An 8,249-nucleotide genomic window follows, 5' to 3' on the forward strand; every position below is an offset into this window, starting at 1 on the left:
GATTATGGCTGCCCTTCCCTCAAGCTTTTTTTTTTTTTTTTTTTTTTGTTTGTTTTTTGTTTTTGTTTTAGGTCATTCCTTCAATCCTCAGACTCTGAGTTTAGGTACAGTCCTAGGGAAAGAATTGTGGCTCAAACCCTGAGTTTAATACTTTGCTACCCTGACTTAAACAAGCTAAAGATAAAAATTAGGTTGAAATAGAGTTATATATTTCTTAGTTTGCCAACGAGTAATACATACCCAAAACAAACATGTACTCAAAACCAGCCGCCCAATGATCTAACGTATTAATAATCTGGAGGCTAAATTCCTTTATTTGTCTCAAGGGAAGATATCATCCTAAGTGCCAAGGGCATTAGCTTTCCCCAGAAGGCAGTGAGCTCTCAGGTTGCCAGTATTTTCATAGTGATTCAGATTCCAGAAGGTCTGATGATATCACTGATTCTGATTTCTTTATCTACTCCTATTCTTAATCAGTTACAGGATTCTGCCAACTTTTTCTTTGACATGTTTCTCATACTTGTTCTTACTTATGTATTTCTACTGCAATCAAACCAATTTATCTTACCATTTCCTCAAACTTTAATTAGGAAAATACCTGATCTCCCAGACTCTGGTCTGTCCTATCTCCTATTCCCTCTCCTTTTTTTTTTTTTTTTATTTTATACCCTAAAACCAAAACATTCTTTAGGTCATGACAGAGCCTTGCTCAAAATTCATTGGTTCTTACTGTTAACTGAATAAAATCTAGACTCCTGGACATGATCACAACCAGCCTTTCCAGTTTTATCTCTTACTACCCCCTCCCCACTCAGTTGCCTTCCTTACCCCCCATCCCCCACCCTTGCCCCTGGCCATCAGCCAGTACTGCCTACTGTCCTCTGGACAGTTAGGTTTAATCTTGCCTGTTTCTTGGTCCTTGCTGAGCTTTCTGCTTGAAACATCTCGTTCCTTCTACTTAGGCTTCCCATTCTTAAATTCCTGGAGTTCTCCATTCTCCAGGAGGTCTTTTCTGATCTGGATGTTTCCTCTTTATTCTCCAGTATTTTTGGTATTAATTCCTGTCTGAGGTTTATATTCAGCCTTGTTTGCTTGAGGTTCCTCGGGTTTTAGCACTAAAGGACCCTCATACTGAGAAATCCTTCAATTCTGGGGTACTATCATTATGTTTTGGGGGTCTCTTGTCCTCTGTTCTCAACTAAATTGGAGTCTTGGTAACAAATGCACCAGATTCTTGTTTTCTAGTGTTGCCTAAGTACTCATCCATGTGAAATGTCTTACTGTCTGGCTAGTCTGTACATTGAGGACATCATCTTAGTCTCACATTTACCTTACACGCATTCACCTGATATGTCACTTATGAAGAAATACTCAGTGGGAGCCAAGCCATTAGTGAACTCTCTAATGAGCATTCATTACACTTGGCTATTCCTAAAGACTTCCACCCCATATTTTAGACTGTGGTAGAGTTTTGGAAGTTAGAGAGTAAAACAGAAATGGCCAACCCTGTCAGGACTCCTAAAAAGAAATGTGCAACTGATCTGCTGAAACCAGTCCCAGTTGGGAGAATCGAGAGTATTTTGGAAGGTTTAAAATAAACTTGGATCGCCCTTTCAGGTGGAAATGTTCTCTGCCTTCTCTGCACCAGAAAGCCCTCTCTTTTCTGCCTGTTTTATTCCTCCTACGAGTGGTAGTTAAATGGTGGTGGAAGACAGCATGGGGACAAGTACAGAAAGAGAGGACTTGTGATAGCCTGGGTATCCTGGAAAACTCATGCAAGCAGCATGAGCAGAGATGCGCCCAGCGAGGTGTTTTCTCCGAAGTGAGAGGAAAGCTCACAGGAGATCCTCTTGCATGCCCCATGCTGTTCCCCCAATCCCACAGAAGCCTCTGTAGCCAACTTAAAAATGCTATCTAATATGCAAGCTTTGGGGTAAACAAGGTTCTATCCACTTTGTAAAAATGTCTGAGACAGTTTACAGCCAATGATCCCATTATAATAAATGTCTCCCCTGAGCCATAGCGAAATTGCTTTTTGCATTTAGCATCTGGGCTATCTTTTGTTTTCTGTGATGCCTACTGTCCTGAACTGTACCAAGAACTTGTAATGTACAAAAAATAAAGTTAGCTATCCCTCGGGGGTCAGAATAAAAACTAAAGTATACTGGCTTTGGATTCATAAAGTATTTTAGAAGAAAGTTCCTTGAGAAATAGGATCTTAGGGGGAAAATTAGAAAAAAAAAGAGATAAAAGGGGCAGAGAAACAGAACTGATAGCACGTATACACATATACAGACAGAGATTCATTTTGAGAAATTGGCCCCCACCAGGGGTGGGGGACTTACAAGTCTAAAATCTGCAGGGCAGTCTGGAAATTCAGGAAAAGTTGAAGTTGTGTTCTTGTGTTCTTGAGTACAAAGGCTGGAAACTCAGGTGAAGTTTCTATGTTGAAATCTGGAGGCAGGATTTTTGTAAGAGACCCAGTCTTCTGAGGCCTTCAGCTGATTAGACAAAGCCCACCCACCTTATGGTGAGTAATCTGCTTTACTCAAAACCTACTGCTTTAAATATTAATTACACTGGGGCACCTGCTTGGCTCAGTCCTTTAAGTTTTTGAATCTTGATGTCAGTTCAGGTCATGATTTCATGGTTGTGAGATCAATCCCCATGTTGGGCTCTGTGCTCGGCATGGAGCCTGCTTGGGATTCTCTCTCCCCCACTCTCTCTCCCTCTCTCTTTCTGCCCTTTCACCTCCCCCCCCCCCAAAATAAGTAAGCATTAAAAAAATAAATATTAATCACATCTAAAAAATACCTTCACAGGGAACAGGACACCACCCTCTGGCAAATTAATAAATAAAATTAATCATCACTGTGAGACATGGTACTATTCCATGTTAAAGGAGAAGTTTTTATTAAGCTTAAGCAGCCTGTCAATTTAAGCTAACAGTTATGTTTTAAACCTAAAGTATTCCCTGGATGACAAAATCTCTGGAATGCCCTCACTGCATATCTTTAAAGTTGAGTCATGTCTAAACATAAAGTAAGATTAATTTTAACATTTTTACCTCTCTCCCCAACTGAAAAAAAAAAAAAAAGATGCGACTGTAAAGTTCCCCACTCTTCTTGGTTTCACACAATAAGCCGAGAGAAAGCATGATTTGCAGCATTTGTAAAGCTAACAGAAAAACACTGCAGGGAAAGGTCTCGAAACCACAGAGTAAGGTAAATACTAGGTTGTAATCTAATTAGCAAATGATAATAGAAGCCAATGGAAAACAGGCCACATGCCCAAGAACTACAATTCCCCTGGGAAATAAATGATTGATCGCTTGGAAACAGATAGGGGAAAGCGTGTTCTTGCCTGTGACCTGAAACATAGATCACGGCTTCCAACCCAAGTAAAAGCATTTGTGAAAAACCAAATGCTTTACATACCAGTGCTCTGTCATTTACGGGCAAGACTGGTGAAGTCCTCCTCCTGCAGAACATGGGTGACCCTTGCAATTAAAGTCCTAACTCACTTAAGAAAGGTTGCTAGATGCAGAATGACGTCAGTAAAGTGATAATTTCCTCAACTTGAAGATAAAAGGCATAGTTTCTTAGGCGCCACCCGTCTTATTGCCATCCACCACTCACACGGAGATGCACAAAACTCAAAAATTAAAGAGCAGCCACGGTTACCCATCTTCCTGTTGGCTGTTTGACAGGCTGTTCTTAATGGAAGTCCCCCTATGGAAGGTTAGTGTCGTTCTTGAGTTTCGGCGGCTGTGCCTCCAGGAAGGATCACCAGGCTAGGGTGTCAGCTAGAGAACTAAGTTCTGCTTGCTGAGAAGAGAAAAGATAGGAAACTATGTCAGACTGGGAACAACACGTTAACACAGTCTAAAGGAATTTTACTGTAAGATTGTGGAACGATGACATTGGACGACCTTCTGAGCATATAATCCTCAAGCCGCAGTTTGGATAAGGCTATTAACCTGAACCAACAAGTATCAGCCTGAAGTGTCTGTGTGAATCAGCTGGGAGAATTGATAAAGGCAGCCAAAAATGGAATCTGAAGGACAGGGTAGGAGTGAAGGCACAAGAATATTTAGAAATCAGAGGGACAACTTGTCTTGTGTTACAGATCAAAGTGAACCAAATAGGAGGGAAGGAAGAAAGAAGAATGTTTCTCTTTGTTCAGACCACATAGATGTTTGCATCAGAACAAGGGAAGAGCCCCCTGTAAACTCATTTACAAAGGGAAAGAGAAAGTCCTCAAGCAGGATGCTGAAGATTGTTTTTGTAGCAAAACTAAAAAGGCTGGCCTGTTCCCTATGGTCAGAAAAGTCGAATTAAAACTCATGTATGATTTAATCAAGGATAAAAGTCACTCCTCAAAGTAGTCACTTCTAGAAAATTACTTCCCTCCTTTTAAATTCCTATTCAATTACCTTGCATTACCTTTAGTTAACAATTCTCATAAATAAATATTGATTACACATAGTCACAATAATCCGGAGCTAGGTAGAATAAAAAAATCCGTTTTGAAAATGGGTGAGAGTCTTAGGTATCCGGAGTCATAAAAAATGCTTTTACTCTCCGATCTACTGATAATACATTAGTGATTCCATTCTACAAAAATGAATTAGTTAAAAAACATATACACACATATTTTTCTATGTTCATCTTTCAAATATATGCAATTCGCATCCTTGAAAATAGTATAAATGTCTCCCAATTAGGAAAATGTTTGAATAAATTATGCTATTGTCATTTAGTAGAGTAGCAGCCATTAAGGTGATATTTATCAAGAGTTTTTAATTAAATGCAAAATACCTATAATAAAATGCTGAGGAAAAGAAAGCAACATAGAAAAAATATACATTATAATTTCAATTCTCAAAAGGCAGAGAAGGCAAAGGACTGGCAAGAAGTATTAAAATGTCAACAGCCTCTGGGCGACGCTATTATGAGTAGTGTGATATTATGAGTTATTATTTTCATTAGACTTTTCCATATTTTTCCAAATATATTTAGGAAGTGCAACATTAACAAACTAGCAAAAGAATACAGGGAAGGAGAGGTAACGATGGTAATGAGGATACAGCTTTTCCCAAGTGTAAGAGGTAGGTCAAGATAGGTAACGACACCCAAATTTCGGGGATCACTAGAGTGCAAACAACTCGTATGTATTTCAGACTGAATCGCATATTAGAAATGTCAAGGTTATAGCATAGCCAGCTGTCTAATACGTCTGTGACTCTGTAATCCTATTTTCTGATATCTCATGCCAGATAGCAAAGAGGAGCCTCTCAAAGAATACTGGCTTGGAAAGAAAAAAACAAAACAAAACAAAACAAAACAGAGCAAATTAAAGAATAAAGAGTCCCAAATATGACCCGGTGAGTATCATTACTATTAAAAACTTTGGGTGTTCCTTTTTCTAACTTAAGGGCCAGATAAGAAAGCTGTGGGGTCTTGACCAAGGTGTCCTGAAGGCATTAGCTTTACCCATTTTTGAGGGCGGTATTTCCTCTCCTCATACAGAGGCGATATGCCATAGCAAAACCACTCAGGAGAACTGTCAGTACCGAATGCCCCAGAGGAATGTGACTGGGCGGTGGGGCAAGACTAGAACCTGTGAATGTGCAGACCTTTTGTTTCTCAAGGGTCTCAGAGTAAAGTTGCAGGTACATCAACAAAACAGATATTAATGAGAGCATCACTGGTTGCTAATCGGTTTTTCTTTCTTTTTCTCTTTCTTCTTACTCCACATGTGTAACTATGTAGAAATGTCATTAAATTGGGGGATAGCAACAAACAAGTCCCAATTATATGCTTGTGCTTTGCAAATAAACCATGTCCTGTATCCACTATTTGGAGCGATCCCTTCACCCTAAATTTTTAGGAGCAACTGTAGGCTTGGGGCTGACACGCGTAATATCCTCACCAAAATATTTCCATTTGAAAAAATCAGATGACTTTTATGATACTGATTTGGGTCTGAAATGGAAAAATGTAGTCGCAAAGATACAGAGTAAAGATCAAGATGAAAGAAAAGCAAAATTGTGTAGAAGTTTGAATGAAATCAAAGTACTGAAATCTTGGTTAATCGTGCAACTTGGGTCTGGACCGCGTTGCACTTACCTTGAGGAAACTCTTCTGGAAATCCATACTCAGAAAGCACTACTCGCTGGAGCCGTCTCCTACGGAATGAGGCATCCGTGCATGGTGAAGGTAAGACGTGGGTCGATAATAACCTTCTGAAGATAGCTGAACTCACGCAGGACTGTTGTTACACTGGGAGGGAGAGGGCTGAGATCGTTTTGTGGGTCGCGATGAATGACTCAGGCGCCGCAGCCATTGAATGGATCAGTTTTCCTCCCTCGTTTTTTTGTCCTTAAATGTATCCGCCTCCACATGTCTGTCGTCTTAGGCAGTTCAGTGGTCCCCAAACCCAGATGTAAATCAAAATCATCTGAGGACTTTTTGTATTTTAATAGATATTCTGGAGGGCCCAGCATTGTAATTCGGCTCCAGTAGAACCAAGGGACCAAAGTTGAGGCTGAAAATCAATATAATTATAGAATTCAGACATGGGTTGTGCAGGGGCCACAATCTGGCAAACAGAGAATGACAGGAGGAGAGGAGCAACTATTGGGGTCACTTAGAAAAGTGTTCTCCAACTACAAACTTCTACTGAAACCTTTCCATTATTCTCTCTGTTGGGATAGGAAAAAAAAAAAAAAAAGCCATAGGAATCATGACTTGTCACCTAGAAGTTGAGGGTGATTTTTGAGAAATCTGGCATGGGGAAAATAAAAATAGCCAATAAATTGTGAGGGAGTTGAGGCAGCTCATCTACATGCATTTAGTATCTATTTATTCACTTAATGTTCTCATTTATTTGTTGGACAAATATTTAGTGAGCAGGTCCTGTGTCTGGGCATTGTTTTAGATACAGGAAATACTAATGAACCACGGACACTGCTCCCACCCTCATGGATCTTATAAGACCACTTATTTGAAAAAAAAATGTTTTATTCTGATTCTGACAGATTTACTAGGAGGTATAGTTCATTTTAAAATTCATTTTTCCCCCAAGTTTTTTTGGCGGTATAATTGACATAGAAAATTGTGTAACTTTGGGGTCTATAATTTAAGGGTTCGATACATACATATGCATAACAATTACAAGTTTGGTGAACTTTAATCACCTCATCTAGCTATAAATTTGTTTTTGTGTGTGTGTGTGTGTGATGAGAAGTTTTCTTATGGACGCTCTTAGCAACTTTCATATATACAGCACAGTATTATTAATTGCAGTCATCATGCCGTATATTACATCCCCAGAACTTACATTTCTTATAACTGGAACTTTGTGCCTTTGACCACCTTCACCTTCACATGGGAGAGATTTGGGCATGATAAAAAGCAAGGAGAAAAGGCTTAGAAATAAAACCTAAACATTAAAAAAGAAAAAGAAAAAAAAAAAACGCAGTCATGGAAGACAGAAGTCCCTTTGGAAGTAGAATGAGGTAGAACGGAGGAAGTAGAATGGAGGAACTAGGGGAAGGGAGTTTAGCCTTCCAAGGAGAGATGGTTCTTCTCTTCCTCTGGGCAGAAAGGGAGGAAATAAGAAACATGTTAGAAACAGAGTAGAGGTAAATAAAAGGCAAGGCACTGTAGTTATTTCAAATATACACTTCTTATTTCTTTATTTCGTTTTTATTATGTATATATTTATATATTTAAGATATATATATATTAAGATATATATATATATCTTTTCAAAGTTTATGTTTCATTTTTGAAAGAGAGAGAGAGAGAGAGAGCAAGCAAGTGGGGGAGGGGCAGAGATAGAGATAGAATCCTAAGCATGCTCCACATTGGCAGTGCAGAGCCCATATTCGGGGCTCCATCTCAGGACCCATGAGATCAGAACCTGAGCCAATATCAAGAATCAGATGCTTAACCAACTGAGCCAACAAAGTGCCGCTATATATTTTCATTATTTAAATTTTAGCTAGTTAACATACAGTTCAGCATTGGCTTCAGGAGTAGAGTTTAATGATTCATCACTTACATATAACACCCAGTGCCCACCACAAGTGCCCTCCTTAATCCCATCACCTATCTAGCCTGCCCTCCACTCACCCACCTGCCTCCATCAACCCTCAGTTTGTTCATTATCAGTAAGAGTCTCTTATGGTTTGTCTCCCTCTCTTTTTATCCCCCGTCCCTATGTTCATCTGTTTCATCTCT

The 8,249-nt window shown here is 39.4% G+C and overlaps 1 long non-coding RNA gene across 1 annotated transcript; it reads right to left on the reverse strand.

The window, feature by feature from the left end:
- Window positions 1-2,884: 2,884 nt before the first annotated feature.
- LOC121014299 (uncharacterized) lies at window positions 2,885-6,280 on the reverse strand. The gene is made up of 2 exons (XR_005783152.1): window positions 6,132-6,280; window positions 2,885-3,827 (listed from the first exon to the last, which is right to left on the reverse strand). It is a non-coding gene; the product is annotated as an uncharacterized LOC121014299 (long non-coding RNA).
- Window positions 6,281-8,249: the final 1,969 nt, after the last annotated feature.

This window comes from Herpailurus yagouaroundi, unplaced genomic scaffold (assembly GCF_014898765.1).
Source record: "Herpailurus yagouaroundi ecotype Mexico unplaced genomic scaffold, PumYag 202, whole genome shotgun sequence".
Lineage (NCBI taxonomy): Eukaryota > Metazoa > Chordata > Mammalia > Carnivora > Felidae > Herpailurus > Herpailurus yagouaroundi.